Raw genomic sequence first — 8,998 nt, 5'->3', positions numbered from 1 at the left:
GCCCGCAACTTTGTTCCAGTTTTGAATTTTGGCCCACTGTGTATTTGAGTTTGACACCCCTGCTGTAAACCGTCCTCACCGTTGTTCCTGAGCATGTGCGCGCATGCGCACAACGCAAAAAGGGAAGCTAAGCGCATCCGGCTGTGATTTCACGCTACTCCGTTGTCATATTTGCAGGAGAATAGGTAAGTAATAAGTTTTAGTATTTTTTTATTGACGTTGATAATTGATTTTTTAAGCCTTTGTGATTGTTTGTCAATATTAAACTATCTGCTTTCTGAACAAAACTGTCAAATTTGCAGCTTCGGTGAAGTCTGCTGTCAAGTTACTGGACACGTGGTATTTGCACAACACTGTTGAGTCCGCAGCTTCTGTGTTTTAAGGCTGTTTCGGTAATGTCGTTATTTAATAAGTTAAATTATTTGCATTGTTAACTGCACATATTGAAGCTCATAAGAAAATGTTTACTTACATTCCTAGATATGGAGAAGAAGTGGGAAGAGATTTACGCGTTTATTTCTGCGGGCTCCTACCCTTCAGGATATGACAAGGCTCAGAGGCAAAACCTCAGACGATATGCCTCAAAATTCAAACAAAAGGGTCAGTAATTTATTGTTAATACTAACAACTCATATATGTGGTTAAATTAATTCCTAAATATATATTGTTTTACTGCAGATGGAGAACTCTTTGTTGGAACCAGGAGAGTAGTACAAACCATGGATGATGCCAGGAAGATATTTCATGAGTTTCATTCATCTCCAATTGGAGGACACACTGGCACACACAAAACGCTAAATGCAGTGTGTTCCAGATTTTACTGGTTTGGTATGACAGTTGACATTAAAACATGGGTATGTATTAACTGTTTGTACTGTTGTTAAACAGCGTTTAAAATAAGCAAATTTTTTGATATCAGTTAAAAGAGAAACTGTACACTTGCAAAATATAAATAAATATGGTTAATTAGTGATATTACAGTAATAACCTGTAGGCCTGGCAGAGATTTGAAGACGCACACAAAGTATTGTTGCTAAATTGTTTGTTCGTTAGAGAATATGTCATTAAGTGTTTTTGTTTGGTTTTTGTTTGGGTTTTTTTACAAATGAGAATGTTGAACATTTACGTGAACTCCATAAATATTTTTACCTTAAAGATTCAGGAATGTGACCAGTGTCAAAAAGTTGGGAAACCGCTGACTGCTGTGCAACCGTTGCAGTGTATTCAGGTAAATATTATGTCCCGTTTACCCATCAAACTATGCTTGTAGCTCATATTCATAACGGCAGGAGGGTTTGCCAACTAATTTTAACCATCAATGTTAATGTGTACATTATACAAATTGTTATTCAAATTATTAATTTGTCCTTGATGGGTGTCTGAAGTGTGAGAACTTATTGGTATAGATCTTACTGGACCTCTTCCTAAAACTTCAAGCGGCTTCCAGTATATACTTACTGCAACTGACTACTTTTCAAAATGGGTTGAAGCTTTCCCATTAAAAACAAAATCTGCATCTGAGGTAGCCCAGCACTTGTGCTCCATTATATATAGACATGGCTGCCCCAAAAGGATTTTGTCAGACCAAGGCAGAGAGTTTGTGAATGAAGTAAGTGTTAAATAATTTTCAGTTACATTTTGTAACTTTACTTCACTGGGGTCAAAGATTTTTTCTTGTGTGCTTGTATAAGAAGTATAACCTTGTCCTTATCTGTTGAAGCTCAACTCTGATCTTTCAAATTATTGCAAATTGAAAGAAGTGTCACAGCAGCATACCATCCACAGACCAATGGTCTAGATGAAAAGACCAATGACAACATAAAAAGGTATGCCTAATTTTTATCTATCAGTTTTTAATAACATTACTTATGTTATTCAAACTTAATTGTTACTTAATAATTTATTAATTTTTTTACTTCTAATTAAACTTTCTGTCTTACTTACTGTCTTTACATATTTCTATGCCTGCATTTAGAGCCCTCCGAAAACTGGTGAATGACCAGCAGAATAACTGGGATCTGTATCTAGATCCCACCCTGTTTTCACTCCGGTCAAAAGTACACACCACAACAAAGTAGTGATGGGATTTCCGGATCTTTTTTAGAGATCCGGCTCTTGAAAGAGCCGGATCTCTAAAAAGATCTCTAAAAAGATCCGGAAATCCGGAAATCTCTTTCGGCTCTTCGGGTTGTTTTGTTGCTTTAATTAATTTATTATTAACAATAATAAAAAATTATGCACAAAAGGAATTACTAACGTAAAAAAAAGTGGTTTTATTTATATATGTTTATATATAAATATATGCGGTGGCCCCTAGAGACAAAACACGTACAAACTCCAAAACACATTTCTAGCATGAACTGAACTTCCAAAGCAGAGCTACTAGATCACTTAAATTACACAATTGAAAGCATGTGTGCATTGTTTGTGTATACACAGGCACTCATATATATTCAAATAATTTAAAAAAAATTAATTTACCTGTTACTACCACACACCAAATCCGGTCGTTGGTACTTGCTGGCTTGTGTAGCCACAAGATAACAAAAGCTCAACACTGCGCCTAGCATCCTAGAGCACTTCTGTTGTCTTTTGTACGTGTTTTGAGTGTTTATGTGCTTCTGAGTTTTTACGTGCTTCTGAGTTTGTACGTGTTTTGGAGTTTGTACGTGTTTTTACGTGTTTTGGAGTTTGTACATGCTTCAGAGTTCGTACGTGATTTGAAGTTTGTATGTGCTTTGTCTCTAGGGGCCACCGTAAATATACTTTTATTTATTCACTCCACATAAAATGTAATAAATAAATCATATAATACAAAAATCAACTATTCACATTTCAACATTTAACTATTTGGTCCTAGTGGTGGTCTGTAAAAATAATCTTTTAATCCAAACAGGTCATTGATGCATACCTGCACTGCCTCATTAGGAAACAAAAGGCAAGTAAGAACGTATGCCGGTTATTTCACAAAGGTATTTTATACAATTTTGTAATCTTTTTTAAAAAAAAAAAATCTTGCATTTTTCAGAAACCCGTGTATCAGTTGTCTTGCGTTGTTGCAACCTCTCTGTTTTCTGGGAAGTTTAAATGTGTCAGCAAGGTAATGTAGATGTTATATTGGTTATATAGTGTATGTTATGTAAATAAATCTAAACCTTTATAAACTTAAAAATATTCCACAGATGTTGTTTCCGGCTGAGGACATTTGGTTGTGCCCACTGAACTCTGGTGCACACTGGATCCTTGTGGTACATGTTCACACCTCATGTGTTTTTTCTCTTTTTTGTTTTACTGTTCTTTTTAGCAGCATATTCTTATTTTGAAAATGCTTACAATTGATTATGTTTACTTAAGTGAGTGTAATACACATATTCTACTAAATACAATTTTTATTTTAGGTTGTCAAAATCTCCTCACAATCTGTACTGCTGTTAGACCCTCTTGGAAATGAAGGTTGTTATGAAAGGAAAGTTATGCGTAACTGGAGGTATTCATCATTCATAAATTTTCTGTCATGGTCCTGGGTCGAGTGACCCAGTGTTTGAGTTTTATGTATCTTTTGTATTCATTTGTGCCCTGTTATGGCCCTGTCCATAATCTGTTTTGGTGGCTGTTGTTGTCTGTGCCTTTAAGTCTTTGCAGGTCCCGGAGTGGATGAGCTGACGGCTGCTGATTGGTCCCCTGGCCATGTGATCTTCTTCAAATCCCTCACCAGCAGTTGTCCCGGGGCAGTCACTGACAGCAGCAGCAGACCTGACCCTGTATGGCGTTATTTTTGTGCCACTATTCTGAGCGCACGTAAAAAAGGTTTGCAGGTGCAAGTGTTGCATTTTGAGGAGAAATTTATTTTGAGCGAAGAAAAGCTGAATTTGAGTGAACAAAATTCATTGCTGCGTGCAAAAAATTTATTTCAGTGTTTGCTATTATCCACACGCACAATAGCAGCCCCTCTCGCTCAGTTTTTGCATTTGCGCTCGCTCGCAATGTGTCGCTCACGCTCTCAACATTTCTGCCCGTGCACGCTCAACTCTTTCTGTACACCGTTATATTTGTGATACAAAACCAGCCAATCACAGACTTGGATGCAAAAATATCTGATTGGCTGTTTTTGTCTCCAATCAGCTCGAAATGACGAAATGCAATATCCCAGAATCCATTTCGTCCAAAGCTCAAACGAGGCAGTAGCGGAGGAACACAGAGTGGCGGAGTTTGAAATATTACTCTTTCTGGGACACAAAATAAACTTTTAAGATATTTTCATGTTAGAATGTAGCTGTGTGAACTTCAAATATCTGCTCGATTTATCAAGACATCACATATTTGCATAAGTGCTCCAACGTTTTCGGAGATGCCTGTTACCCACCAGCTGACCGGGTGGGAACTCGGGTTAAACATAATATATAAGGCTGAACTGACAAAAAAATCACCGACTACACCACCAGGTATTATTGGAAAAACCATAAAGCCTTTGAACGAAAACAAACGCTGTTGTGACAGTGATGTGCACTGTTTTGTTGGTATATATGTATGATTTGTATCACCTTCATGTTTCCAGCTTTACAGCTGTGGCTCCAGCAAATATCAGCTGATACTAGAAATTAATTTTAAATAAATTCTAACAACAGCTGATCAATTTTGAACGTGCTGCTGTTGTTGTTTAGCGCAACATCCGCTGGTTTCCTGTTTCTGGCGCAAAGTGGGAGATAAACAAACGAGAGACGATCAGCTGATCATTGATCAGTTTCATGATTGAAGTAGCAACAGGAGAGGGAGGGAGAATGAGGAGAGAAGAGGCAGCTAAGACACAGAATAACTCCAGCTTTGTGTCTTTTTTATTCTCGCTGAAGTCTTTTCCCCTCAATACGGATGTATTGTAATTGGTCCAGCCCAGAGTTGATTATTACCAGCTGGCTAATCCACCACCTTTCATTGTTTATACCATTACAAAAACAAACAAACTAACATAAAAATGAAAAATCACCATTGGCCCACCGGGCAAATGCCGGGTAAATGCCCAATGGCCAGTCCAGGTATTCGGTCAGCTGGTGGGTAACAGGCATCTCCAAAAACGTTAGAGCACTTATGCAAATATGTGATGTCTTGATAAATCGAGCAGATATTAGAAGTTTACACAGCACCATTCTCGCATGAAAATATCTTAAAAGTTTATTTTGTGACCCACAAAGAGTAATATTTCAAACTCCGCCACTCTGTGTTCCTCCGCCACTGCCTCGTTTGAGTTTTGGACGAAATGGATTCTGGGATATTGCATTTCGTCATTTCGAGCTGGTTGGAGACGAAAACAGCCAATCAGATTTTTTTTGCATCCAAGTCTGTGATTGGCTGGTTTTGTGGCACAAATATAACGGTGTACAGAATGAGTTGAGCGCGCACGGGCTGAAATGTTGAGAGCGTGAGCGACACATTGCGAGCGAGCGCAAGTGCAAAAACTGAGCGAGAGGGGCTGCTATTGTGCGTGTGGATAATAGCAAACACTGAAATAAATTTTTTGCACGCAGCAATGAATTTTGTTCACTCAAATTCAACTTTTCTTCGCTCAAAATAAATTTCTCCTCAAAATGCAACACTTGCACCTGCAAATTTTTTTTACGTGCGCTCAGAATAGTGGCACAAAAATAACGCCATAACCCTGGCCTTCAAAACTTGAGACTTTTGTGCTTGTGATTTGTGCGGCTTCTCTGAGTTTTGTATATAGTGTGTATATTAGCTTTCATTGTACATAGCACATTGTAAATAGCACTGCAACAGAAGGGGTGAGCTGCCGTATTGTTTTTCCTTGCACTGTTTTCTCCTGTTTATTTCAGTTAGAGAGTTAGGTGTAGCGCTTGTCTTTTGTTTGATGTTTGATTTCACATAGGGTTTTAGATAGCACCTCCTCCTGACTTAGCTTGTTTTGTTTGTTATTTTGGCCTTTGTTCACCCTGGAGCTTCATTTTTGCAGTGTAGATAATAAAACACGATTCACTAAGGAATTGGTTTCCCTCTGTGTATGGTTTTGGGGACCAGGGCGGGGCAGTCTTTTCAAACTTATGTTGCGTTCCTATACCCCTAGACTGGGGCGTAACATGCCCTAGTTTAGCTCACCTAGTTAATTTCTAGATTGCTGTTTAGTCTTGTTCCTTAGTTGTTTATGTCATCTCCCCCTGTACTAAGTCTCCCTGGTTCATGCGTCATGTCTGCGTGGTTATGTTTAGTTCATGTCATGTCTAATCTCCATGTTTCCTGTTTTACTTTGTAAGTCTGTATTCAATGTCAGTGTATTTAGTTTCACCTCTCCTGTCCTGTCGTTAGGTTCATGTGTGTCAGCTGTGCTCCCATGTGTGGCCACTTCCCCTGATCATCCCTCATGTGTATTTAGTCTTTGTGTCAAAATCAAACTCAAAATCTCCTCACAATCTAGACCCTCTTGGAAATGAAGGTTGTTATGAAAGGAAAGTTATGCGTAACTGGAGGTATTCATCATTCATAAATTTTCTGTTTTGGGTTGTTTGGTTTGTGGGGGTTTTTTTCTTTTTATTTAGAGCAAAATGCTGGCTACATTTTAAAAACTTGTTTTATTTTTATTAGGAATTTTCTGAGGATGAAAGGAAAGGAGGAGTCCCGAGTGGACCATATCAATATCAAGTCATTCTGATTTTGCTTTCAAAAATAAAAGCCCTTTCAAATTGTCCACAATTTACCTAACTTTCTGTGATTTCAAAATGCTCTAAAATGGAAAATTCCTGTTTCCACAGGGTAATTCCACTTTAGATCAACAGTATACAGACCCACAGTGATACCATATCAATATCAAGTCATTCTGATTATGCTTTCAAAAATAAGTCTTTTAAAATTGCCCATATCTGACTTACTCTTGGAACAATTTCAAAATGCTCTTAAATAGAATTTTGCTGTTTCCACAGGCTAATTCCACTTTAGATCAACAGTATCCAACCCCACAGTGATACCATATCAATATCAAATCAGTCTGATTTTGCCTTCCAAAATAAAAGACTTTTCAAATTGCCAAGATACGACCTACTCATTTAAAGATTTCACAATGCTCTAAAAATGAAAATTGCTGTTTCCACAGGATAATTTCACTTTAGATCAACAGTATACAACCTCATAATGTTACCATATCAATTTCAAGTAATTCTGATTTTGCCTTCCAAAATAATGGCCTGTTGAAAATGCCCATAATTTACCTAACTTTCAGTGATTTCAGAATGCTCTAAAAAGGAAGGTTTCAGTTTCCACAGGGTAATTCCACTTTAGATCAATAGTATCCAACCCCACAGTGATACCATATCAATATCAAATCAGTCTGATTTTGCCTTCCAAAATAAAAGACTTTTCAAATTACCAAGATACGACCTACTCTTTTAAAGATTTCAGAATTCTCTAAAAATGAAAATTGCTCTTTCCACAGGATAATTTCACTTTAGATCAACAGTATACAATCTCACAATGTTACCATGTCAATTTCAAGTCATTCTGATTTTGCTTTCCAAAATAAAAGCCTTTTAAAATTGCCCATATACGACCTACTCTTTTAACGATTTCAAAACGCTCTAAAAATGTAAATTGCTGTTTCCACAGGATGAATCCATGTTAGATCAAGTGTACAACCACACCATGGTACTATGTCAATTTCAAGTCATTCTGATTTTGCTTTCCAAAATAAAAGCCTTTTTTTTAGTCCTGCTACGTGACTCAGCAAGATTGAGCAGTGACATGTACTTTACTGTGGCAAAACCATCAACTTATATAAGTCTTGTAGAAAGTAAAAAAAAAGAAAAAAAAATCAACTTATATGAAGACATGAAAACCTGCCCTGTCATGATTTGAATCCACTGTTGTGCCAAAAACATTTACCTAGCCAAGATGAGCTCTATAAACTCTCTATAGTCTGCTCTTGTTAGCCAATTTACTTTTTTATGTAGGAAAAGGTTTTTACTTTAGTGTTTATTTATTTATTATCATTAGTAATATTAATAGATGTATAGTGTACAACCAGAGTTGAAAGACAGGGTAAAAAGACACCTGTCTGTTACTAAATACTGCTGGGATGCATGAATAATGAATAATAATCAAATGAACCTTTTAACATAAATGACATGGAGTACACAGTATTTGCATCCAAAATAAAGGTTCGCACAAGGAATGGACCCAAATCCCGACACAACACACCAGGGAACTTTTTACAAGAGTCTTTATTGAACCGTGAAGGCTACAGGGAAGTAAGGATCTGGGTAGGGATGGCAATGGGAACAATCACGATGGGAACTGGAGAGAGGGGCGGGGGAGACTGCAGCGATAAATGTAGGAACGAGAGAGAGGTGCAGGTCAGGCCGGGGGCAGCCAAGCAGGCAAGGAGGGGAGATAGATGTTTACAGAACGGAGGAATGAGAAGTCAACTCCAGGTGAGACCAATCACAGGAAGCCACACCCTTTGTACGCAGGGAAGACAACATTACATGAGGAAAACAGGTAAAACAATTTCCAAAAAGAGCTGCCTAGTTACCACCGAAGAGTGCATAACGAACTGGCGAGGAGTGGCAGGTTGCCCTGTTTTAAGAAACCCTCCTGCTGATTACTTGTAAAGGCCCAGCACTGTGAATCTGATTGCTAAACCAGCAGCGGGGAATCTGATAGACTAGCATTCCCATCCTGCTTCCCAATAATAATAATTCCCTACTGCAACTTCATCTGTCATAATTTTTTTTCTTGTTGCTAACCATCTTCTCTGCTGTTATGTTTTAGGTAAATACAGAGAAGGCAATGACAATAAAATAAGCCCAGCTCCCCACCTGACATGTGACAGTTTCCCAGATGCTGTTGAACACATCCTGCAGAATCTGCTTTGAGCATCAAATAAAAATAACCTTCCGGTTACATTTGCACAAGTAACACTGCTAATGTTTCAACAGTGGAGAGACTTAAGATTTGAAATTATTCTCCGCAGAACATCCTGATGAATCAAAAATAGTCATGC

General features: G+C 37.8%; 1 long non-coding RNA gene across 1 annotated transcript; it reads left to right on the top strand.

The window, feature by feature from the left end:
• The first annotated feature begins 2,964 nt into the window (after window positions 1-2,964).
• Window positions 2,965-3,944, top strand: LOC113012296 (uncharacterized). Its single transcript, XR_003270679.2, has 3 exons — window positions 2,965-3,100; window positions 3,183-3,248; window positions 3,399-3,944. It is a non-coding gene; the product is annotated as an uncharacterized LOC113012296 (long non-coding RNA).
• Window positions 3,945-8,998: the final 5,054 nt, after the last annotated feature.

The sequence above is a fragment of the Astatotilapia calliptera genome, chromosome 19 (genome assembly GCF_964374335.1).
Source record: "Astatotilapia calliptera chromosome 19, fAstCal68.1, whole genome shotgun sequence".
NCBI lineage: Eukaryota > Metazoa > Chordata > Actinopteri > Cichliformes > Cichlidae > Astatotilapia > Astatotilapia calliptera.
Note: the sequence above shows the minus strand (reverse complement) of the source record. Positions and strands in the feature narration are given on the sequence as shown.